Raw genomic sequence first — 25,280 nt, forward strand, 5'->3', positions numbered from 1 at the left:
TCCTGTCACCTCTCCTTTCCTGTGGGGAAAGCACAGGCCTAGTCCGCGAGTCGGCCTGAGCGCCAGAGTAAAAGGCCAAGCGATGCCTACACCGGGAGATGGTAGTGTGCATGGAGTGCCATCCTAGGCTAAGCGCGCTACTGCACGGTTGTGACTGTGTCTGCTTAGTTCGGCCTGGCAGGGTGAACCCAGGACGCGAACATGGAGCCAGGGAAAGCAAGGCCCAAGAGGCACCAGCTCTCCCGCAGCTCTTCTTCCCTGACGCGACAGAAGCCTTGCTGAGGAAGCAGTGGCGAAGTGCTGTTTGCTCCAAACCAAAGCCTCTGCGAAAGGACAGCATTCCCCGAGAAATGTTTTGGGGGCTGCTGCTGCGTGCCTGAGCCCAGTCTCGCGGTGGGAGAAACCCGCATACAGCGAAAGCCCCTTTGCCTGGGCATCTCCCCTTGGAAAGCACAGCATTCGTTGGGAAATCAGAGTTGGCTTTGGGGATGCTGCTGCTGCTTGCCTAAGCGAGTCTCCGCAGCATGTTGGAAGATACCCGCATGGAGCGAAATCCTCTTTGCCCTAGCATACTTTCTGCCTGAGAGAGAAGCATGGTTGCACACGTCTTTCACTGCGCTCCCCAGGAGCAATTTTGGGGAAGGCACAGCACGCCTTTATCACTTCCCTGTGCACATGGTGGTCAAATTGCTGGTGAAAACCAGCCAGATCTATTACAAGCTTTCTCATGGCTTCCCAAGGTAACCCAAGTGAGCCTTTATTGATACTGGGAAGGGATAAAGCAGGGAAGGGATAAACAGTGCTATAAGATTTGGCTAGACAAAAGTAATGACTCTCATTACAAAGTGAGTATTTTTTTTTCAAGCTTTAGTTCAGTTTATTTTTCTTGTATAAAACTATGTAGTAGCCACAGCTGGAGCCTGGGTCCTCTGAACAGAGACTCTGGTGTGGGTCTTCACAAGATGGTCCGTGAACTCCTGATAGGGAGACTTGGTGAACACAGTCTCCTTCCAGAGATCAGGGGTGAGATAGCTGTAGGTCTTGGAGATGGCATCGAAAGTAGCCTTGGCAAAGTTCCCTAGGGTGGCAGTGCAGCCCCTGGCCGAGGTGTAGCAGTCGTCAATACCAGCCATCATCAGCAGTTTCTTGGGCACAGGGGCCGAGACAATGCCAGTGCCTCTGGGGGCGGGGATGAGACGCACCAGCACAGAGCCACAGCGGCCAGTCACCTTGCACGGGACAGTGTGGGGCTTGCCGATCTTGTTCCCCCAGTAGCCTCGCCGCACAGGGACAATGGAAAGCTTCGCCAGAATGATGGCTCCGCGGATGGCAGTGGCTACCTCCTTGGAACACTTGACACCCAAACCGACGTGTCCATTGTAATCTCCGATGGCGACAAATGCCTTGAACCTGGTCCGCTGGCCCGCGCGCGTCTGCTTCTGCACAGGCATGATCTTCAAAACCTCGTCCTTGAGGGAGGCTCCCAGGAAGAAGTCGATGATCTCAGACTCCTTGATGGGCAGGGAGAAGAGATAGATCTCCTCCAGGGACTTGATCTTCATGTCTTTGACCAGGCGCCCCAGCTTGGTGACGGGGATCCACTCCTTGTCCGCGGCCTTGCCCCCGCGAGCTCCGCGGCCTCGGCCCCGGCCCCGACCACGGCCCCGGCCCCGGCCCCGGCCCCAGATGCCGCTGCCGAAGCCACCGCGGAAACCGCCGCGGCCTCCCATTCCAGGGCCCCCGGGCCCTCCGGGCCCTCCCGCAGCACCGGCGTCATCCGCCATTTGGTGTTCTCTCGGAGAGGAAACAAAGTGAGTATTTTAAAGCAAAAGAGCCTGTTGGGAATATTGTTTTATAAAATAGTGGTTTTTTTTATTAACTTTTTAAAATTCAATTAGGTAACATATAGTGTACCAATAGTTTCAAATGTAGATTTCAGTTATTCATCCATAGCATATAATAGCTAATGCTCAGTACTTACTGTTATAGCTTCTTGAAAGCAGAATTTTAACCCACTGAGCCACCCAGGCGCCCTTGAAAGCAGAATTTTAGATCACATTTTCTGATTACTTCCATGTCGTACAACACTTTCCTGCTAGCAACCTTCAAAACATACTGTTTGTTAGAGGAATTTCTTTAATAATAAATAAATAGAAATTTATTTAAATTTATAAATATATAAAATAAATAGGAATTTATTTAAATTTATTTAAATATTACACACTGTTTCATTGTTCATAAATAAGATGATGATATTATAGCCATTAGTTGGTAGCACTGATATATCACTATCTTTTTACTTCTCAGTGCATTCTCTTTACACAAATAGATATATATTTTAAAAAATGTGAATCTGTGGCAAACTTGTAAAAAACCCTATACAGTAAAGTTTATCATTTTAAGTAATCTCAATTATCTTCCTCAATTGTGATAGTATATCCTTCTATCTAGGCCAGATATTGTATGAGGGATTTGAAGAGACATACTTTTCTAAATTTCACTTTTCTCATCTGCAAAATGCTTATCATGATCCTACAAAAAAATACACTTATAATTTTTTGATGAAAATTTATTTATTTATTTTAAGATTTTATTTCTTTATCAGAGAGAGTGGGCGAGAGAGCAAGCACAGGCAGACAGAATGGCAGGCAGAGGTAGAGGGAGAAGCAGGCTCCGGCCGAGCAAGGAGCCAGATGCGGGACTCGATCCCAGGATGCTGGGATCATGACCTGAGCCAAAGGCAGCTGCTTAACCAACTGAGCCACCCAGGCGTCCCTTTTGATGAAAATTTAATCTGTATAAACAATATATTTGTTGTAATGCGTGGTTCATGGAAAACATCTTTTTTAATTATAAGCAGTATTAGAAATTAAGTAAATGTGTCTATAATATTTAAAGTTTTAACACATAATTCCACTGCTTTGCCTTATTTTCTCAAATCCCTTTACCACTTTCACTGACAGAGTCAAATGTACTTTTTCTACTAGTAGCCAGCTCTTTGTCTTTTGTCAGAAAGATGCCCTTGTGAATTATTTATAATAGAGATATTAGCAATAATAATAATAATAATAATAATAATAATAAGTAGCAATGAAAATGTTAAAAAAAAATTTTTCTTAACTAATTAGGGTTCTTAGACATCAATTAGAGGAACCACCTCGGGCAAGCAAATTAATCTGCAAGACATTCCCAGAATTAACAAGTCAGTCAGATACAGGGTTGTCTGTAGACTGAAAAGAACTAGGTTTGGAAAATAGGTAAGGACAGTGAAAAAAGTGATCAAATTTTTGGGCAAAATAAACTCTTAGGTGTCCTTTCAATGGAGTCCTGTTCATTATGTAGCAGAAACTCTGGAGATTATCTCAATCCATTGGAGTCACCCCATTTATTAGCTTGCTATTGACAAAGTTATTTACAAACTGTAGAGCAAGAGGTTATAATGGAGAAAACTGATGGTAATGCACAGGATTCTTGTTAACAATAATGCAAGCTAGTGATTTTTCATTAGAAAACATAAATTCTATAACCCAAATTATGGGCCCAGAGCACTTCTGCTGCACAACTCTGCTTATATCCCAAATAACCATGTGAACTAGTTTTAATATCTGCTTCTCTTATTAATTTTTGAATAAAAATTCTTGACACAAGTATTTTATAATTGTGTGATAATCATGAATTTAATTTTTGGAGAACAAAACACACTTTAGCATAACTAGGTTCGTTCACAGAACCAGCCTTGATAACACACTTCTATATGTTAGAAATGATGTAATAAATGTAGAATATTGGGCACTTGTTTGGTATTCTTTGCCATGTTTTGCACTATCTAAAAAGAGATCAGTGAACTTGGACTGGAGTTAGTAGACATGGAAGAAAATAAAATATTACAGAGAAGAATACTCTGTGGTCCACAACCTAAACGGCCTGGGATTCCCATCATTTGGATCCCTGTAGCTTTACAGAAGTCAATTAAATTTTTTTATCTCTGATTAAAGTTGTTTCCCCAGTACTTTTTCAAACATCTCTTGTAAAGTATTGTTTCCCAGAAAAAAAGGGATTTTGCACATGTATCTGCCTTTGTCTCTGGTCATGATCTCAGTCAGGATCCTGGGATCGAGCCCCATATCGGGCTTCCTGCTCATTAGGGAGTATACTTCTCAGTCTCTCTCTGCAGCTACATCCCCCTGCCCCACTCATGCTCTCTCTCTCTCAAATAAATAAATACAATCTTTAATTTTTTAATTAAAAATAAGATAAATAAATTAAAATAAAAAGTCTGGGCTTACTGCCCCATTTAGCTCCTTTTGTTTTTTTGAATTGTATTTAAAGCAGCATGAGAGAACATGAGGCTCTCAAACTTAAAAAAAAAAGGAAAAAATTGAGTTTTGTTAGGATTTAAGATCTTGTCTGCTAGACAAAAACGTTGGCTTTGTTAACATGTGAAAATTATCAAAAGGGAATAAGATAGAATTCTAATAATTTTTGTAGAAATTAAAAATTTTCTCCAACCCAATTACATACAGACCCATTAAGTAAATTCATTCCAATGTCCCAAACCAACCTTTTCTAATAGTAATGCATCTGTGTAAACAGGGTCAACCCAAGGAATAAATAAATATTATTATTTTTTTCCTGTCTCTTCCACAGTCTCATCTGGGTATATTGGTAGCAAGCCAATTATCTATCTTATAAGACATGATATCATAAGGAAGGGTATTCTGTCCATTTGGAACAACTGAAAATCATTGTAATTTTATCTTGGTGCAGTAACTTGAGATGGCACAGTGTGGTTTATGAATATATTTTATTTTTTTTTTTTACTGGGAAGAAGAGATTATAGAGATATTGGTTATCCAAGAGAGACTGACAGGTGTTGATAGTTGCCAGGTCAATATCCATCTACTTTTTCCTTTAGTATCAGAAAGCACTGAGGGATTGACAACAAGGAAACTTAAAACAACATCAAATATTTTATTGTCTCTTTTCTAGTTACATTGTAACCATATGACAAAGTATCAGTCGTACAAGATATCATTCTCTTTTACCTCTATCTTTCTTCCAGAAATGTGGGCTTAATAGTGAGAACTCCAACGGCAATTTTTGCAACTGTGAATAAAAAGCCATGAAAACCTCTAAGATAGTTCACTTGACTTTCTTAAGACTCTGAACCAACACCAGAAAACACTCTCTGTAGTCTTCTTGTTAAATGAAAAATATGGTTAAACCACTTTTGACAGTCTACTACCTACAGCAAACTGTAAATCTTAATTGAAATATGTCCTCTCAGCTGTGCTTAAGCAACTGAGTCCTGAGCTTTTCAGGTTTTCAGTCTGAAAGAGTACACCTCGGGTGCTCTGAAAGGGAAGAGAAAGGACACCCTGTTCTCCATATAACTTAAAGAAGAGAAATCTGTGCATTTAAGTGGGCCATATAAAATTTATCAAGCAATTATCTCCTAACTCCTTCCTATCCAAATTACCTGATATGCTCTCCCTACTCCTTTATTCCACGTTACTGCCTTTTCACAACATGTCTTCTGTTATTTCCTTCTTGCAAGCTAGTTTTGATTTCTGCATCTAAAAAAATCAACAATCATTGTGTATTTCAATTCCCATTTTCCTCAAATGCATTGATTCTTCTTATCTGTTACTCTTTTCTCATACTCAGTGTCTTTGTCTTTATGGGGTTTGTACTTTGCTTTTCCCCATCCTTTACTGCCATTATATAATTAATCTAATAACTTCTTAGAGAAAGTTAAAAATTCCCGCATAGCCACACGTGAACACAAAGTCACTGATTTTTAGCAAACCTATAAGATAGTCAGACATCCATTCAGTTTCTTTTTTTTTTATTTTATTTATTTATTTGACAGAGAGAGATGACAAGCAGGCAGAGAGGCAGGCAGAGAGAGAGGAGGAAGCAGTCTCCCTGCTGAGCAGAGAGCCTGATTTGGGGCTCGGTCCCAGGACCCTGGGATCATGACCTGAGCCGAAGGCAGTGGCTTAACCCACTGAGCCACCCAGGCGTCCCTCCATTCAATTTCTTAACTGAGTCCCAAATGCATCCTGACTTCTAACCTAAACCTAAGCTCTACTTCTTACACGTTGTTATATGACCAAATTCTTTCAGTTCAGTATTTTGTAACATTTAAATATTAATCAGTTGATGCTTTGTTTGTGTATTTCTATGAAAATAATTTGAATACTGTATATTTATTGTTATATTTATAGGTTTATAATCAAAGTTTCATCAGTTGTAGTTTTTGGAAATTTCAGATATAATGATTAACCTAAAATGATACTGCCTCAAATCCCTCTGATATCAAGGCCCAACACCTGATTATAGCCAAACCTGTGGTGGATAGTTCCATGGGAAATTGCAGTTACTTAACACTGATAGCATCTCATGTTCTCTCTCTCATTTTAGAATGTCTCCAACACAACCTGAAAGTGTAGGAGAGTTAATGTCCTCTGAGGACAGCTCTCAGTGAAGTGGAAATAAGAACCATAGGTAAAATTGTCAGTTTTCAGGTCTTCATGAGGACAACTTAAAGAAGTTTCTCAGGACCTTTCAGTAAAAGCAAGCCTTCATTTTCTATCCACAACAATTATATCAACAATGTACCTCTTTGACAAAGTTGCTTCTTCACTGTATCACTTTCCCATTCTTTTCTACCTTGGATAATCTCCCAGATAAACTAACAGTACTCAAATCCTTTGTCCTACTCTTTGCTCTCAGGATAAATGGAGCCAAAAGACTTAGATTAATATCAAGTTCTGAATGGGATCTTAGAGCTATTTCTGTCCAGATTTTCATAAACATAGGGACCTTTGAATTATCAGGCTATAAATAAGTTCTAAATGGAGGGGGCAAAAGCAAAAAGTAGAAATTTTTATGTTTGATTTTTAATCATGATTAATTGACTTTATTGATTATTAAAAATACTAACATTATAAAAGTGTGGATCTTTGTAAAACAATGTCTTAATGTAAGAAAGAAGTTGCATAGTCCTTTTGAGAATATTAAACCAAGTGTTCAGGTGCCATCTAATTTCTTGTTTAATCCAGAACTTTGGTGTGCATCATCTTGAGGAATAGGATTTTGAAGTCCAGACAGACTAACAGAAAACTGATCCAAATGTGTGTGTTTATATTTCTGCTTTTGTTGTAAAAATCAAAGTGTGATTGCTGGTTTAAAATGGCAAAACTAATAATGTTCATGGACTCGATTATAAATTTTCTAATTGTATGGGAAGAATCCAACAAAGATAGAATTAATTGATTTGCAAATCCTCAAAGAGCTACAGGATCAGGTAGTGGTATGTTCTGATTCAACAGCATCATAATGCACCATTTTATATGTGTGGCTAATGGATATTTTCATGAATGTTTGCTAGCTAGTCAGCCAATACAGAGAAATATTAGGTAGCGTAATTACTCACAGTTGTGTTTAATAAAATGAGAGAAAATTATCAAATGACACTAATAATAATAATCCTATAGCAGGCTAAATAATTCAATGATAATTTCAAGTATTAATCTAGCTTTCTTCCCTGATTATGACTCTTCTCTCCTTTATCATAATGGGAGTAGCAGATTGTCTGCAATGAATTGTGAAAACGCAGCAGTGACTTTGGCAGTGAAGGCCTCCCATCAATTTTGATAGGTTAAAATGATTCTGGTTGGTCTTGAGCAAATGTGTCAATTTTTTTTTTCTGTGTGTGTCATAAAAGAAAGAAGCAATAGTAAATTCTTGCTGTTATTCCATGGAGCCAATAAAATCGTACTGCCAACAAGAGGCTGTTGACACCGTAAGTGTAGTTAACTGTCTTGAAATACTAGGCCTGGAAATAAAATCCCAATATTTCACATAACCTCTTTTTTATAAAAGAAAAAAACAAAACAAAACAAAACAACTATACTGCTTACATTTAGGGCCCTGCTGTTGTGTAACTATTTTTGAACATGTCTACTGTAAGTGTATATATATATATATATTTTCTGTGCAATAAATTCATTTAGAGATAAATTTTGATTGCAAATTATTTTGGGGGAGGCATGGTATTTGTGGCTAGTCTCACAAGTAAAAAGGACTAAAAGAAAGAAGAAAAACATTTTTTATTACAGCATATTTACATCTGTCCAAAGTACTTATCTACTATAATACTGACTAATGTATAATACTGTACACAAAGAAAGAAGTTAAATGAGTTATAATTCAGTCAATGTATAGCTGGCCATTTTAAAACTTACCACTGAATCTTTCTGGTATGAAATGTGATATCTGGCAATCTGGTCCAGTTCATTACATCAGGTCATTTGTATGTTCTTATTACCATTTTGATAGCATAGCACATTTTATAACCCAGACATTTTACAATGGAACTATGATGCATGTATTTTCAAAAGTATAGACATACATGAAGCTATGAGGTCAAAAAAGATGAATGTCCGTAGTACCATATAGACTCAACAAATAAAAGTGTCCAAGGGTCTGAGTGTGACTTATGAATATTGTATAAGATTAGGCCAACATGTGGTTTTGATATAAATAATCTGTTCTTAAATTAGAATTACAATCGTTGAGTACAGTGTTGAAAATGGCAGATAGATTTTAGCTATCTTTGCTCACTAGGGAAAATGGAAAAATGTTTAGTTTGGTCAGATTTTCACTTAACTTCTGAAAAATCTTACGTTTGAGAGAACCCTTCTGAAATAAGAATCCTTAAAGACATAACCCCTTTGGCACAAGTTTTCAAGAAACTTGTTTGATGTTGTAGACAATTCTATGGCACACGTACTGTTCTAGATGTTTCATGCCAATAATATGTAAGCCATACCAAGGCTACATATACATATAGAGATGTTCCTCAGCTTACAAGGGGGCTATGTACAGAGAAACACATAAAAAATTGAAAATGCATTTAATACCCCTAAACAATCAAATATCATAGCTTACCTTAAGCTTATTTAAACATACTCAGAACACTTACATTTGCCTGCATTTGGGCAAAATCATCTTAAGCAAAGCCTATTTTATAACAAAGTATCAAATATCACATGCAATTTATTAAATATTACATTAAAAAAAGAAGAATATATATATTCTATATATATATTCTATATATAGAATGCTTGTAAGAATATCAGGTGTTCACCCCTGTAATCTTCTAGCTGACTGGGAGCTGTGGCTCACTGCCGCTGCCCAGCATCACAAGATGGCACCATATAGAACAAGAGTTTCAGGTGGTAGGTGTTGTAAATTTTACCCAAACTGACATTGGTCAAACTCGTTTTTGTCATCATATATATCAAGTAGTTTTCTCGGGTTTATTTTTAGAATATCCTTGTATAATGAATATTTACACTGATATCTAGTATAAAAATCTTGCAATTTAACATTAGAAACATTAAGATATTGAAAATCAATCTATTTCTTTAATTCATTGAAGACATTTTTGGCTTGTTTCCAGTACTTTCTTACTGGTTAAAAAGTGAATTGGAAGTAGTCTGGATTTCATTATTATATGGCACTTTCCCTTTGATGAATACAAAGATGATATTCTATATTAGCTATCTGAGAGGAATTTATTTTTTTAATTTTATTTATTTGTAAGAGAGAGAGTGAGAGAGAGCACAAGCAGGGGGAGCAGCAGGATGAGGGAGAAGCAAACTCCCGGCTAAGCAGGAAATCTGTTGCAGAACTGAGTCCCAGGACCCTAAGATCATGACCCGAGCTAAAGGCTCAGGCGTTTAACTGACGGAGCCACCCAGGTGTCCCAATCTGAGAAGAGTTCTGTATGCTATTCCTATTAATATGCATTTTAAAGTCTAGGTAATTAACTTAATATTTTAGTGGCTATTGTATAGATAGCAATATGTTCCAGGCAGAGAGTAAGAAAGAAATATTAAATCAACCATATTCTATGCATTCTAAATGAAAATAATTAATCAATCATAATAAATACTTCTATTTATGGAATATCAACTTATAAGCTTTCCTCCATATGAACAATGCCAAATACCAGAATAAAGGGTCATCTAATACAAATAAAGGATAGAATTAAAGAATTCTGGTAAGCCATTTAATTTTGAAAAATGGTGTTCTATTGTTGCTGAGTTGTGGTTTTCTGTTACATAATATCTGATAAGTGTAGAAGTAACATGAGTGTTACGTGAGATGAGAAATGGTATATAATTAAGATATTTTTAAAAGTACAGATAAATACAAATTTGTAAACATAGCATTATGGAGGAGTAAAAATAAATGATAGCTACACACTCTAAAGTGAATAAAACTTGGAAAGCTAATAGAGAAGTAAAACAAGGACAGTGCAAAAAGTATGGTACATTTTTATGAAGTTCAAACAAATTCTGTGAAACCATAGATGGACTTAAAGATACTATTATGTATCAAATATTGTAAAAATTAAGCAAGGAAATAGCAAACATAAAACAACCAAAGCATACAAACTTGGGTAGATACAAGAGGTGTGATCATGTTCTACTTCATAAAGAGATGAGTTAATAGATAAATACAAGTAACTAGACTTTTTAGAAGTTAATAAAACGTTGCCTGTTATTTCTTAGTAATATAAAATATATGGTTTTCTAACAAAAACGTTTATCTTAAAATATTTAAAAATAAATTTTAGGCTACTCCTAAGGTTATATTTACTTTTCCACTGTAGGAAAAGCTGGTTGTTGTAGTTGTATTTGTTTGTTTGTTTTAGTCTCCTCCTAGTTTTTATTATTATAATGTGGAATGAGGAATGTTAGATTGAAAAGTGAATTATTTTATAGACAAAAATCATTACTTGATTCACCTCCTGGTACAGCAGATGGAACTCCTGAAAATATGCCCTTTTGCCTTATGGAAGAGTAACAGTTATGCTTACTTCTGAAACATACTTGGTGGTGGCCCTAAATAGTGACACCATAGTAAACATTTTGAATATTTGCAATTAATTTTTATAGTCATAGGGCTCCAAAAGGCACTGCAGGTATCTTAGCAGGTATTTCAATAAGGCTAAAAGTTGCCTGACTGTTTAAAAATATTAGCAAGGCACCAAACATGGCAGAAGTATTGTCCTCAGATATTATTTTTTTCCATATGCTCCTGATTCCAGACATGACAAGTTATTTTTCAAATATTTATTATAAAAGTTTTTATTTATTTATTTGACAGAGATCACAATAAGGCAGAGTCAGGCAGAGAGAGAGAGGAGGAAGCAGGCTCCCTGCTGAGCAGAGAGCCCGATGTGGGCCTCGATCCAAGGATCCTGGAATCATGACCTGAGCCGAAGGCAGATGCTTTAACCTACTGAGCCACCCAGGCTCCCCCATGACAAGTTATTTTGATAGATGTATATACAGTGTATTTTCCAGTTATAAGAAAAATGGTTCTGCTATTTTTAACCTTTTTAAAAATTAAATAATTTTTTTCATTGAAATTTTATTTTTTAATGTTTTACTTTTCTTTTCTTTTTTTTTAAAGATTTTATTTATTTATTTGAGAGACAGAGATCACAAGTAGGCAGAGCGGCAGGCAGTGAGAGAGAGAGAGGGGGAAGCAGGCTCCCTGCGGAGCAGAGAGCCCGATGCGGGGCTCAATCCAAGGACCCTGAGATCATGACCCGAGCTGAAGGCAGCAGCCCAACCCACTGCGCCACCCAGGCGCCCCAATGTTTTACTTTTCAATATACTACTTAGAATATAAAACCTATTCCATTTTGTAAGATGTTTACCATTTAAAAAATGGTAATTTTCTCATTGTGTCTTCCCCTCACATTGCTTTATTTTGAATAAAAAATTTCACAATAAACATAACTGATGCTTTCCTTCTGATGGTCCCTCTGTTGGTCATATTGTATATGAGCCATGACAATTAGTTTTACAAAATTTATTGATGTTTGTTGATATGTTTTATCATAACTAATTTTCCCTCCCTTATCTAGATTCCCCAGCTTTCAGACAGGTGGACACTTTAATAAACCATACCCAAGGGATGTATCAAGTACTTCTTAGACATTCTCTCAGATCCTTGAGGTGTCATTTTGCCTAGGGATTTGCAATAGGTTCTGCCAGAGGCACCACTGTGACAACTGATGTCCATGGTCTATCTCCTGCTAAGCTCAAGAGGTCACTGGTTTCCAAGTTTATCTATACAATTAATGCATACCAGCAAGTTCTTTTTTTTTAATATTAACAAACTTATTTTAAAGTTTATATGGAGAGGCAAAGACTCACAATAGTCAACATAGTGTTGAAGGAGAACAAAGACTGAGGACTGACTTCAAAGTTTACTAAAGCGATTGGGCGCCTGGGTGGCTCAGTTGGTTAAGCCTCTGCCTTCCGGCTCAGGTCATGATCCCAGGGGCCTGGGATCGAGTCCCGCATTGGGTTCTCTGCTCAGCAGGGAGCCTGCTTCTCCTCATCTCTCTCTCTGGCTGTCTCTCTGCCCATTTGTGATCTCTCTCTCTGTCAAATAAATAAATAAAATCTTAAAAAAAAGTTTACCATAACGATAATTGTAAGCATGATATTGTAATACCACAGAGAGACTAGATTAAAGCAACAGAATATATATTATCAATTATATTTTATATTTAATAGAAAAGCAAAAGCAATACAAGAGAGCAAAATACAATCTTTTAAACAAATGGTTCTGTAGCAATGGTGAAGCTAAATCTAAAAATATAAAATAAAATAAATCCAGGCAGATATCCTACACTCTTCACAAAAATTAACTCAGATTGGATTATAAACCTAAACATGAAACATGTAGAAGGTAATATAGAAGAAAATTTAAATGACCTTGGTTTTCGCAATAACTTTAGCTACAAAAGCACAAGCACTGAATTTAAAAATGTCTACTCTGTGAAACACAATGCCAAGAGAATGAAAAGGCAAAGCACAGACTATGAGAAAAAATTTGCAAAATACACATCTGGCAAAGGACTGTTAATCAAAAATACACAAAGACCCCTAAAAACTCAACAATGGGGGAAAAACCGGATTAAAAATGAGCCAAAGGCCTTAGCAGATACCTCACCAAAGAAAATATTACAGATGGCAAATAAGCATATAAAAAGATGCTTCACATCATAGGTCATCAGGAAAATGCAAATTAAAACAAAAAAGAGACACCAGTACATACCCAGAATCCAGAGCACTGTCAACAGAACACGAAATGTTGGTGAGGATGTGGAGCAACAGGAATGTTCTTCCATGTGTATTGAGAATAAAGAATGGAAAACAACTTGGCAGTTTCTTACAAAACTAAACATATTATTGCCAGATGATTCAGCAGTAGCAGCTCTTGGTATTTATCCAAAGAAGATGAAATCTATACCCACAAAGATGTCTATAGTAGTTTTATTCATAACTGACAAAAGCTTGGAAGCAACCAAGATATCCTTCCATAAGTGAAAGGTCAAAGAAAGTGTAGTACATGCAAACAATGGAATATTATTTAATGCTAGAGAAATGAATTACCAAGCTATGAAAAGATATGGATAGAAATATTTAATAAATATTTGATTTTAGGCTTCTACCAGTCTATCATTAGTATTAGTATATTTTAACAGTGAATGCTCAGCATTCATGAATTTACCTAATAAAACATTTTGGGTTCAATATTTTAAATACTTCAACCTCTATGATTATATTCCTAATAATTTTGAATTGGGGTAAATAAACCTTAATTTTTTGTAACTTGTTTCTTATTGCAAGAGAGCTCAATGAAATTTTAGAAAATAAAAATTTACAAAAAAAAAGTTTAGTTTACTATTGCCAAATAATTTAAAACTTTATCTTATATTCAAATACATATATTTTTCTAAATTGATTTATATGCTACTAAAACCAAAAACTTTTAGTTATACTAGATTTCATATCCTGCAATCAATGCCAGAAATCCATCTGGCAATGATTTGTCTTAAATAGAGTTAAGATGGGTGTTATTACAATGCAAGATGGAAACAAAGACAGTATAACAATTGGTGTTACATAACTTTTCCGTTTTGATCAAGTTACTAATCTACAAAAGGCTTTTATCAGTGACAGACTTGGGACTTTAACAAAACTTTTAAACTAGCATGTGCGACTCATTCCTAGAAAACAACACAATCAATAACACTTTATTTAGATTAAATCATGACTATTTCTCCATTTGAATAAAAAAGGTAGCAACCCCAATAAGTTTATTGAACATGAAAAGTTGAAATGCTATAATGCTCCTAAGGAATTAAATGATCCAGTCAAGAATAACAAAAAAAGGATATAAATTACCAAAGTGTTTGTATAATTGTAATGTACAACTGCCCATTATTGTTCCATAGTGTAGGCTTGTACAAGAACTCTATAAAAGAACTCCACTTCTAAACTGTGGAAAATATGTTCCCTTTCCCCCTATATACAAATATTAAGCCATTCATTTAGCTTTTAAAATATCCACTTAATACAGGCTTTTTACACATTTGAACAGGCAGCACGGCTCTATTCTTATCGCTTACATCTGAAGGATAGACTTCTAGCGTAAGAGGTAAAGCCCATAAAGGAGCCCAATAATAACAACAAAATACAGTTTAGTGAGCCCTTACAATCTGCCAGCTACCTTTCTGAGAATACTTCAATTAATAAAACATATAAAATACCTGACCACAAAGAGCTCACATTCTTTTGAAATATAATAGTGAAATAAACCAATAATAGAGGGGCACCTGGGTGGCTCAGTCCATTGAGTGACTGCCTTTGGCTTGGGTCATGATCTCAGGGTCCTGGGATGTAACTCCCCAGCAGGCTTTCTAGGCAGTGGGGTGTTTTCTTCTTCCTCTGCGCACCCTCCCAATTCTCTCTCTCTCTGTCTCAAATAAGAAAATAAACCAGTAATAGAATAATTATTGATGGTTGATGGTGTTAAGTGATACAAAGAAATACAAGAAAGGTAAAAGCCATTGGGGAATGCTGGGATGAAAGTTAATTTTATTTTGTTTTGGGTGGTTATATCTCATTTATGAGATGTTATTTGCACAAAGACCCAGGAAGTGAAGGAGAGTGTTATACAAATATTAAAGGAAAAGATTGCTCTAGGCAGAGCAAGTAAGTATATAGACTTTGTGTGAACAGCTTGTCTGTTACTTTTGAGGAAAAGCAAGGAGGCCAATGAGAAGTTCATAGTGGTGGAGAGAGGAAGAACGTATTGATGTATGACCTTCTAGTACATTGAAATGCCTTCAGTTTTTATTTAATATGAAAGGGGAAGATACCAAAAGTCTTTCAACAGCAGAATAAAATCATATGACTTGATTTTTAGGTTAAATTGCTGTACCAAAATAAATTTGCATGGAGAAAGGAGTGCAGTATGTGTGGAAGTGGGGTTATCAATCAAGTCAATAATTCAGGAACATATGATGGTGTTTTTAGCATGCTGGGTGGTAATAGAAGTGGTGAGGTATGGTTTTCATTGTGTATATATTTTGATGGTGAATATTCTGGTGAACAGGATGGGGTATGTGCAGGACAGACATCAACATTTATTTTACCTGCACAAACAGAAGGGTGGAGTCTTCATTCCCTGATATGGAGAGAACTCTGAGTTCAAATGTTCTTTCTCATTAAATGGCATAGTGATGATGAGGATTTAGTCAGACAGTGAAAGAGAGCAGTAAGCATAGTGTTAAGCGGTAAGACATTATAATGCATTGGAACATCAAAAAACGTTGTGTTGGATCATCTGTTTATGTGAGTAAATAAATAAATAAAGCTTCCTGGGGTTCTGATAGAGGTAAAGAAGACTGTATATGATCCAAAGGGGCACGTGCACCAAATGTTTATAGCATTAATATCCACAATAGCCAAACTATGGAAAGAACCTAGATGTCCATCAAGAAATGAAATATAAATATATATATATATATATATATATATATATATATATATATACACAATGGAATACTATTCAGCCATCAAAAGAAATGAAATCTTGCCATTTGCGTTGACATGGATGGAACTGGAGGGTATTATGCTTAGCAAAATAAGTCAACCAGAGAAAGGCACTATCATATGATCTCCCTGATATGAGGAAATGGAGGTGCAATGTGGGGGGTTTGGGGAACAGGAAAAGAGTAAATGAAACAAGATGGGATCGGGAGGGAGACAAACCATAAGAGACTCTTAATCTCACAAAACAAACTGAGAGTTGCCGGGGGGGGGGTGGGGAGGTTAGGGAGAGGGTGGTGGGGTTATGAACATTGGGGAGGGTATGTGCTGTGGTGAGTGCTGTGAAGTGTGTAAACCTGGCGATTCACAGACCTGTACCCCTGGGGCTAATAATACATTATATGTTAATTAAGAAGAAGAAAGAAGAAGAAGAAGAAGACTACTATAAATCAAATGCTATGGTTTTCAGCATAGAGTGTGTAATCAGGCATATTTTATTAAAGTAACCAAGTAAAATGAGGTCAAAAATTGGAATAACAGAAAACATAAAAATCAGAGATTTTAAAAAGAGATATGGGACAGTGTAGAGAATATAGTCAATGATATTATAATAGTGTTATATGGTGACAGATGGTGGCTATATTTGTAGTGATCATAGAATAATGTATGGAGATATTGAAAACCTGAAACCAATGTAACACTGACTATCAACTACACTCAAATAAAAAAATAGTAAAAGGAAACATTTTAATTTAAAAAGATAAAAAGAGGGACTAGAATTTGAAAAGTGAATTTCAAAAAGAGTAAAGATGAGGCTAAGACATACTCTGAACTTTGAGGAAAACACCATTTTGAAAATTCTTCCCATTTTGAGAAAACTCAAATGAATCAATACCATAAAAGAACCCATTTTAACCGAGAGATGTAATGAATGCTCAAGAAATAATTTTATGACAGAATAATTCTTCCCTATGAAACAGCATACAGAAACCCGGGGAAACACCTGGAAGCCAAATAAACTATACTGAAAATAAGAATTAGGAAAAAGATAAATGATGAAAGATAAGAAAATTAGACCTGCGACAGAGACCTAGTGAAGAGAATTTTTAGCTTGTGGTTTAATGTTTTTGAGGATAATCTAGAGTTCATAACTGCCTTGAGGCAGGCTGGTTGTAGGCAGTTTAGGCAGACCCCTAAGAGAGGCCTACTTTGGGCAGGTGGTGTTGGAGGAGGCCATTGGGCTGGACAAAGACAAATCCAACCATTTGACTAAAGTGTCTGTGAAGATGTTGAAGTCAGATGCAGCAGAGAAAGACCTGTCAAACCTAATCTCAGAAATGGAGATGATGAAGATGATTGGACAGCACAAGGACACCATCAACCTGCTGGGTCCTGCACACAGGATGGTCCTTCGTACACTATCATGGAATATGCCTCCAAAGACAACATACAGGAGTACCTGCAGGCCCAGAGGCCTCCTGACCTGGAGTACTGTTACAATATCAGCCACAATGCAGCAGAGCAACTCTCCTCCAAGCACCCGGTATCCTGTGCCTACCAGGTAGCCTGAGGCATGGAGTACCTTGCCTCCAAGAAGTGCATACACCAAGACCTGGCCACCAGGGAAGTGCTGGTGACAAAGGACAACATGATGAAGATCTCAGACTTCAGCCTTGCCAGAGATATCACCACATCAGTTACTATAAAATGAGAACCAATAGTGGACTGCCTGTGAACTGGATGGTCTCTAAGGCCATGTTTGACCAGATCTACATCCACCAGAGTGACTTCTGGTCTTTTGGGGGTGATCCTGTGCAAAATTTTCACTCTGGAAGCCTCCCATATCCTGGAGTGCCTGTGGAGGTGGTTTTTAAGCTGCTGAAGGAGTCATTTGATGGATAAGCCAATAAGTGCACCAGAGAGTTATACACAATAATGAGGGGTGGCTGGCATGTGGTACCTTCAAGCTGCTGGTAGAAGACCTGGATCATACTGTGGCCTTGACCTCCAACCAGGAGTAACCGGACCTGTCCTTGGCCCTGGAACAATACTGTCTATGCTTTCCCAACACCCAAAGCTACACCTGCTCCTCAGAGAAGAATTCCACCTTCTCTCATGTGCCGTTGCCCAAGGAGGCCTATCTGCCCTGACACCCAGCCCAGCTTGCCAATGGTGGACTCAAATGACTAGTATCCCTATTACTCCTGTCCAGATTCCGTCATAAGCTGTAACCCTTACCCCCCACCTTCCCTGCAAGACTCACTGCCTTCTCCTTTGTCCCTTTCCTACTGGCAGGAGCCAGCTGCCTATTTGAGGCCTTCACCCCTTGAAGTTCACCTCTCTTCCCCTTCCTCTTCCTCCTCTTTACAACCTGCTCATGAAAGAAAGGAACAGAGAGGCAGGTACTTGCTCGTGGCTACTTCCTTCCCTCCCATATGTTGGACCAAGACCCCTCCCTGTCATCTGGTACTGCCTAGATGTCGAGGGAGTTGGAGATGAGGCATGCCAGTGAAAGCTGTCAGAGCTTTCCTGTTTTGGTTTTGTCTGCTTAGCATAACATGTAAGACTGAGTTCTGGTGGCAGGGACCTAGTCCTTGGGGCTATAGCACTAGTGAGGGGAGGTCAACTGCTCTGGGCCTTGGCTAAGAGCAAGCCCTGCTCCAGAGATATGGTGCCAAGGGCTTATTAATTTTGATACTAATTTGCTTTGCTGACCAAATACCTGGTATCAAAAGATGGGAAGGCAAAGACTGGAAGCAGTGTTGTGACCATGGGGTCCAGCCCCAAACTATGAAGAAAACACAAAGTGTATAAATCTGAGTAAGTATATATTTACACACCTTTTTAAATAGGTTGTTATCAAAGATTTAATCAATGGGTAATATGCTCCTCGTGGCTGGGAAGCATCAGTTGCCATATATTAAAAACAAAGAAAAGAGGTGTCTGGGTGGCTTCCTCCAAGAAGTGTCCCTTCTTTTCAGGTCATGATCCCAGGGTCCTGGGATGGAGCCCCACATCAGGCTCTCTGCTCAGTGGGAAACCTGCTTCTCCTTTTCCCTCTGCCCTGCTTATAGTTCAACTTCCTGTCTCTCTGTCTGTCAAATAAATAAAATATTAAAAAAAAAACAAGAAAGAAACAAAATGTTTTTAAAAGGTCTTTTTTTTTTTTTAATTTTCTAGGGGTGCCTGGATGACTTAGTTGTTTCAGCAGATGTTTGCCTTTGGCTGAGGTCATGATTCCAGTGTACAGGGATCCAGCCCTGCATGGGACTACTTGCACCCCAAGGAGCTTGCTTCTTCCTCTCCCTTTGCACATGATTCCCCCTGTTTGTGTGCTTCTTCTCTCTCTCTCTCTCTCTCTCTCTCTCTCTCGCTGTCAATAAATAAAATAAAATCTTTTATTAAATAAATAAATAAATAAATAAATTTCTAAACCTACTTTCAGTTTAAGTCCCTTAACAAAAATTGCTACTGCTTCATTAATAAAAAAAAGATAATTTAGAAAGATTCTTCCAGAGTTAAAAAGTGGTTTTGTTTCTTTGTCAGGATTCAATATAGAAGTGCTTTAAAAAGTAAAAGAAAAAATATGCTATATTAACTCTAATCACACTATAACTTTGGTGGTTATATCAAGATAATGAAAAGTGATTTTAAAGCAAATTTCATTATCAGACATAAGGATCAAGTCAAAATTACAGAAGAGTAAAAGGATGAATTCATCAGGGAGTGTAAAAATTCTTTTTTTTTAAAAGATTTTATTTATTTATTTGACAGAGAGAGATCAGAAGTAGGCAGAGAGGCAGGCAGAGAGAGAGAGAGAGGAGGAAGCAGGCTCCCTGCTGAGCAGAAAGCCCGATTCGGGACTCGATCCCAGGACCCTGAGATTATGACCTGAGCTAAAGGCAGCGGCCTAACCCACTGAGCCACCCAGGCGCCCCAGGAGTATAATAATTCTTGACTTTTAATACGTAACAACAGATTTGGGGATATATAGGGAAAAACTAAGAACAAAAATCATAACTTCTACCTTGGACGACAAATGGAAAATAATTTCAACACCCTTATTTTAAGATTACATAGACAAATGGTCATCACATTGGTAAGATATGTAAGACTTGAACAAAATGATCAACTAACTAGATATGCTTGATATTACATTACAGTAACGGAACTAACTGAGGTCAGTCTTTGGTGAATCACAGAAACAGGTGGAGTTGTCAAACAAAGGAATCTTTGTTTACAACATACAAGGAGTTCACAGGGAATAAGTTCCAAAGCCTTGACTGTTTGAACAGGAGAGAGATTTTTATTTAGTATTTAAAATGAATACTCAGAAGGGAGAGTTTTATTATCCCGTGTATGGTTGGTCATAAGGTTGTGGATGCATGCACATCCACATATGTATTTGTGCAATATGTATTGCATGTTCACCTGAATGAAGCTTGTATTCCACCGAGGGCAGAAACTTCAACGTTAGAATAAAGCAGAGGTAACTGTTGGACAAGGGAAAGGGACTCTGCAGGCTTCAAGAGCAGATAGAAACTAGATGGGGTCTTGGGCTCATTTTCTGGGACAAGGAATGCAAGGCCTTGATTGCTTTTGAAATAGCACTAGGAGTTTTACCACTGATTTATTGTCTCAATAGCTTAGGCTATTTCCTGGTCTGGTGGTGACTGTTAGTTTTCCCATTGCCTTGTTCCCTCAAAATCCTTAAGGAGTGAGGTTTTTGCATTTCTTTTTAAGAACCTCCCAGGAAGTTTTGGAAGAAGTGTGCTTGGGCAAGTACACAGGTGGGGTATAGATCATTGAAAATAGCTGGGGACAAAAAATGACTTTTCTTATGTCAGGAAAACTATATCTCTTCTTTAATTTTCTAGGAACCTCTAACTCTTTCTGCTGATGTTACCAGCAGGCATCTGAGATATTACTGATTGTTCTCTTGAACCTAAGGAAAAGGAAATGTAGAAAGCAAAAGACAAAACTTTAAAATCTATCCTCCAACTCATCAATTCACTGCAGCCACCTCTCTGTCTTTCCCTTTCTCTTTTTCTCTCTTTCTCTTTCTCTCTCACTTTCTCTCTCACATACGCACAACACACGCAAATCAACTTAAAACAATTTTTAATTTTCCCTATTCCATTTTAATATACTTGAGGCATAATCATTTTCTCAGTAAATACAAGGAAAAAAAATCTAGGATTTCATCATTCTGTGTGATTAAAGTATTGAGGAATTTACTTCCAATAGCACTTCTAAAAACATATTTTATTTAAGGAATATTATATAATCATGTGCCTGCATTTTTCTTATTCTCCAACTAGTGTTATTTGGCAATTAATATTTTGTCAATCAATATTCCCCTATACCTGAATGTGTGGGCAGTGAGAGATGAGTTAGAGGCAAGGATGGTGAACACTCCCAACAACTGCAGACTACATATATCTTAAGCCATGATTTTCTTTGCAAAGGTCAACATTGATAATGTTCTAGTCATACCTCCGTGTACCAGGAAAGAAGTAGCATATTTCTTGAAAGACACAGCTATCAAAGCTCCATTGAGAAACCATAAAGATGGAGAAGGGTTTTGCAAATTAAATATCTGATAATGGACATCTACTCTGATTATTTAAAAATGAATAAAAATAAAAAACCTTACTAATAACCAAACAGAGTATCCAATTTTACATGTGAAGGAAATAATGGAAGAGACATGTCACCAAAAGTATATGGATGTCTTATAAGCACATGGCCAATTTATCAACATTTAGACAATAAAGAAATACAAATTAAAATCATAATGAGACATGCTTACATATCTATTAGAATGGCTAAAATTATAAAGGCTAATTGTACTTGGTCTGAGCTAGATTGAGAAGCAACAAAAAATCTAAACTGTTGTTGGCATATATCATGATACAACCACTTTGGAAAATAGTTTCAAAATTTTTTTAAATGAAAAATATGTTGCAGTTACACAAATAGCCATTTTATTCTAGGCATTTAACCAAGAAAAACAAACCCTATGTTCATACAAGGACTTGAATATGAATTTCATAGCAGCTTTATTTTTAAGAATTGAAAACAGTGGAAATGTTCATCAATGTCCATCAATTGAGCAAAGACAATTGGAGAATCTCAAAGTAATGATGCTGAGAAAAGAAAATCCAGGCAATGAATAGTATATACTGTGTGATTCCATGACTACAAAAAATCTAAAATACAAACTTATATATAGTCACAGTCATCAAATATATGGTGTGATTTTAGTGCCTTCTTCTGTGCTCCCATAACTTCCTACACTTGAATCTCCGAGCATTTCTTACACCATGTGAAAATATGAACTCTTTCTCTTTATTCTGTCTTACTAGAATAAGATTCCTTGAAAGTTTATGGACATTTGAACTCTCAGTTATTAGCAGAAATTCTATCACACAGTAAGTTTCCAAATATAAAAGCCAGAGTTTTACAATGACTTCTAAGCTTTACATGATCTAGCCACTCATTTAACCTCTGTGACCTCTTTCCCTGCTACTCTTCAGTCACTCACAGTGGCCTCCTTGCTATTCCTCAGATATGCCAGGCATGATCCAACCTTATGGCCTTCAAGATAGCCAATTCCTTTGTCTGGAGTGACCTTATTGCTGATAGTTCTGCGCAAATTCATCACCTTTCCATACATTTGTTCAATTGTCAGCTTCATTGTAACTACCCTGATCTTTCTATTAAAAATTTTAACTCCCCATCCCCTGCCTAGCAACCTTGATTTTTCTCACCCTGATCGAATTTTTCTTTTTCCCCATTGTACTCTTCCTTTTTGAATGCACTATGCCATTTTTATTAAGGTTTATAGCTTTGAATTGTCTCACCCATGAAAATAAAAGTTCTACAAAGCCAAGTATTTCATTTACCAGTGTAGTCTGAAGTAATATCTGCCCTATAATAGTACAGTACACAACTGGTAAATTTCAAAATAAATTAATGTTGAGAGTATACTGAATTTCATAAGTCATTTCAATATTTTTTTCCAAAAAAATAAACTACGTAAAACACACCTTAAATTTACTTTCAAAATATTTTATAGCATATAATGGACAATATACATAAGCCTTAAAGAAACAATCCTATAATTAACCATTTCAAACCTACTTAAAAACTGCATAATACCACACTCTTAGATCCTCTTTGAATGCTCTAAAATAACCCTTCAAAGGAAATACATTTTTAAAAATCACAGATTTGGGGCACCTGGGTGGCTCAGTGGGTTAAGCCGCTGCCTTCGGCTCAGGTCATGATCTCAGGGTCCTGGGATCGAGTCCCGCATCGGGCTCTCTGCTCAGCAGGGAGCCTGCTTCCTCCTCTCTCTCTGCCTGCCTCTCTGCCTACTTGTGATCTCTCTCTGTCAAATAAATAAATAAAATCTTTAAAAATAAAAATAAAAATAAAAATCACAGATTTTTTGGCAAATAATTTAATCAAATAAAAGTTTCATTCATCTATGTAGATCAAAATAAATGTTTTTAATAAGCATGAAATTATAACTCTGAAGTGTGCTAAAATGAAACCACCTGCTAAGGGTGAGAGAACAAAAATAAACATCCTTTTTCCAAATAAGAGGAATTTATTACCTTTGAATCAAAGCATGTGGATTTGTTTTAACTGGCAATAAAGCAATATGGAGACACAAACCATAGAAAGTCATATTTTAGATTTCCAAAAGACTTCTAAGTGAAGAGTATACATTTTTTAATTGCTACATAATGCTACATAATGACAAGATGACAGGTTGTGACAAATAGCATTTTAAAAGCTCTACTCATAATGGAACGGAAGATGTCATTTCCCTATAATTTTATATATGTCTTTAATTGACTATATCTGGATACAACATATTACCAAACAGATGTTCATCAAAGACTAAATCATTTTTAATGGAACATAATAATTTGAACCTACATCTATTAATCATCTTTTTCGATCTAACATTTATAGTCTCGCTAAACATTTTATCAGTTGTTGACAAAATTCAAAATAAATAGGATAAAAATTCGTGTTTGGGGGCGCCTGGGTGGCTCAGTGGGTTAAGCCGCTGCCTTCGGCTCAGGTCATGATCTCAGGGTCCTGGGATCGAGTCCCGCATCGGGCTCTCTGCTCAGCAGGGAGCCTGCTTCCTCCTCTCTCTCTGCCTGCCTCTCTGCCTACTTGTGATCTCTCTCTGTCAAATAAATAAATAAAATCTTTAAAAAAAAAGTCGTGTTTGGAAAAGTAGATTTCTTTTCAAATTGGCATTTAAATGAAAATATTTGCTGATATTTTTAAAACTTTAAATGTAATTTTATATATATCTGACCTATCAGATGATATAAAATTTTTGGAGAAAATATGACATATTTTTTTATCTTGGTTGAAGGTATTAATAAAGAGCAACTGTTTGTATTATTTGTATTGTGATATCTTAGTTAATAAACATGAATAACTGGTATAAAATATGTTTTTTTAAAAATTTTATTTATTTACTTGACAGAGATCATAGGAAGGCAGAGAGGCAGCCAGAGAGAGAGGAATGGAAGCATGCTCCCAGCTGAGAAGAGAGCCCACTGTGGGACTCAATCCCAGGAACCTGGAATCATGACCTGAGCCGAAGGCAGAGATTTTAACCCACTGAGCCACCCAGGCGCCCTAAAATATGTTTTTTTTTTTTAATATAGAAGTATAGTTCTTGCCAAAATATGGAACTAGCTGGAACTGAATGCCTCCTTCAAAGTCAGCTCTGGAGAAATTATGCAAGTGTAATATGGAACTATTTCAGATATTAACCAAAAACAAAGAAATGATGATAAACGCCTTAAAATACTCAAAGTTGCCCTTGACTGGTATGTTTCAAGCTCTATTCCTGGTTTGAAGACAGGTTTTAACAGGCCTGTCACTGTAGAAATCCGCTGGATGTTTAGAGGCTATCAGAACTGTACAAAACCTTGAAGGGGTAAAGACTTGAAAATTCTTTAGAGAGATTAGCTCCCTAAGGCATTATTCCTCCACACATTTTCCTCCAATCAATTAAGACTGATGGATGAGGGGCACCTGAGTGGCTCTCTCATCACGTGGGTGGTGGGTTAAGCCTCTGCCTTCATCTCAAGTCATGGTCTCTGGGTCCTGGGATCCAGCCCCACATCGGGCACTGCTCCAAAGGAAGCCTGCTTCCCTCCCTGCTTGCCTGCCTCTCTGCTTACTTGTGATCTCTCTCTCTCGCTCTCTTTCTCTCTCTCTGTGTCCAATAAATAAATAAAATCTTTTAAAAAAGGCTGATGGATGATAAATTATGAAAACTGCTCCCTCCAAATG

The 25,280-nt window shown here is 37.0% G+C and overlaps 1 protein-coding gene and 1 pseudogene across 2 annotated transcripts in view; one reads left to right on the forward strand and one right to left on the reverse strand.

The window, feature by feature from the left end:
* Positions 1-25,280, forward strand: part of LOC309857086 (small ribosomal subunit protein uS5-like) — a 480,706-nt gene that overhangs the window by 386,461 nt on the left and 68,965 nt on the right. The window lies entirely within an intron of this gene.
* On the reverse strand, positions 853-1,800 carry LOC309857087 (small ribosomal subunit protein uS5 pseudogene; annotated as a pseudogene). The gene has a single exon. The product of its transcript is annotated as a small ribosomal subunit protein uS5 pseudogene (transcript).

This window comes from Mustela nivalis (genome assembly GCF_964662115.1).
Source record: "Mustela nivalis genome assembly, contig: HAP1_SCAFFOLD_335, whole genome shotgun sequence".
Classification (NCBI taxonomy): Eukaryota; Metazoa; Chordata; class Mammalia; order Carnivora; family Mustelidae; genus Mustela; species Mustela nivalis.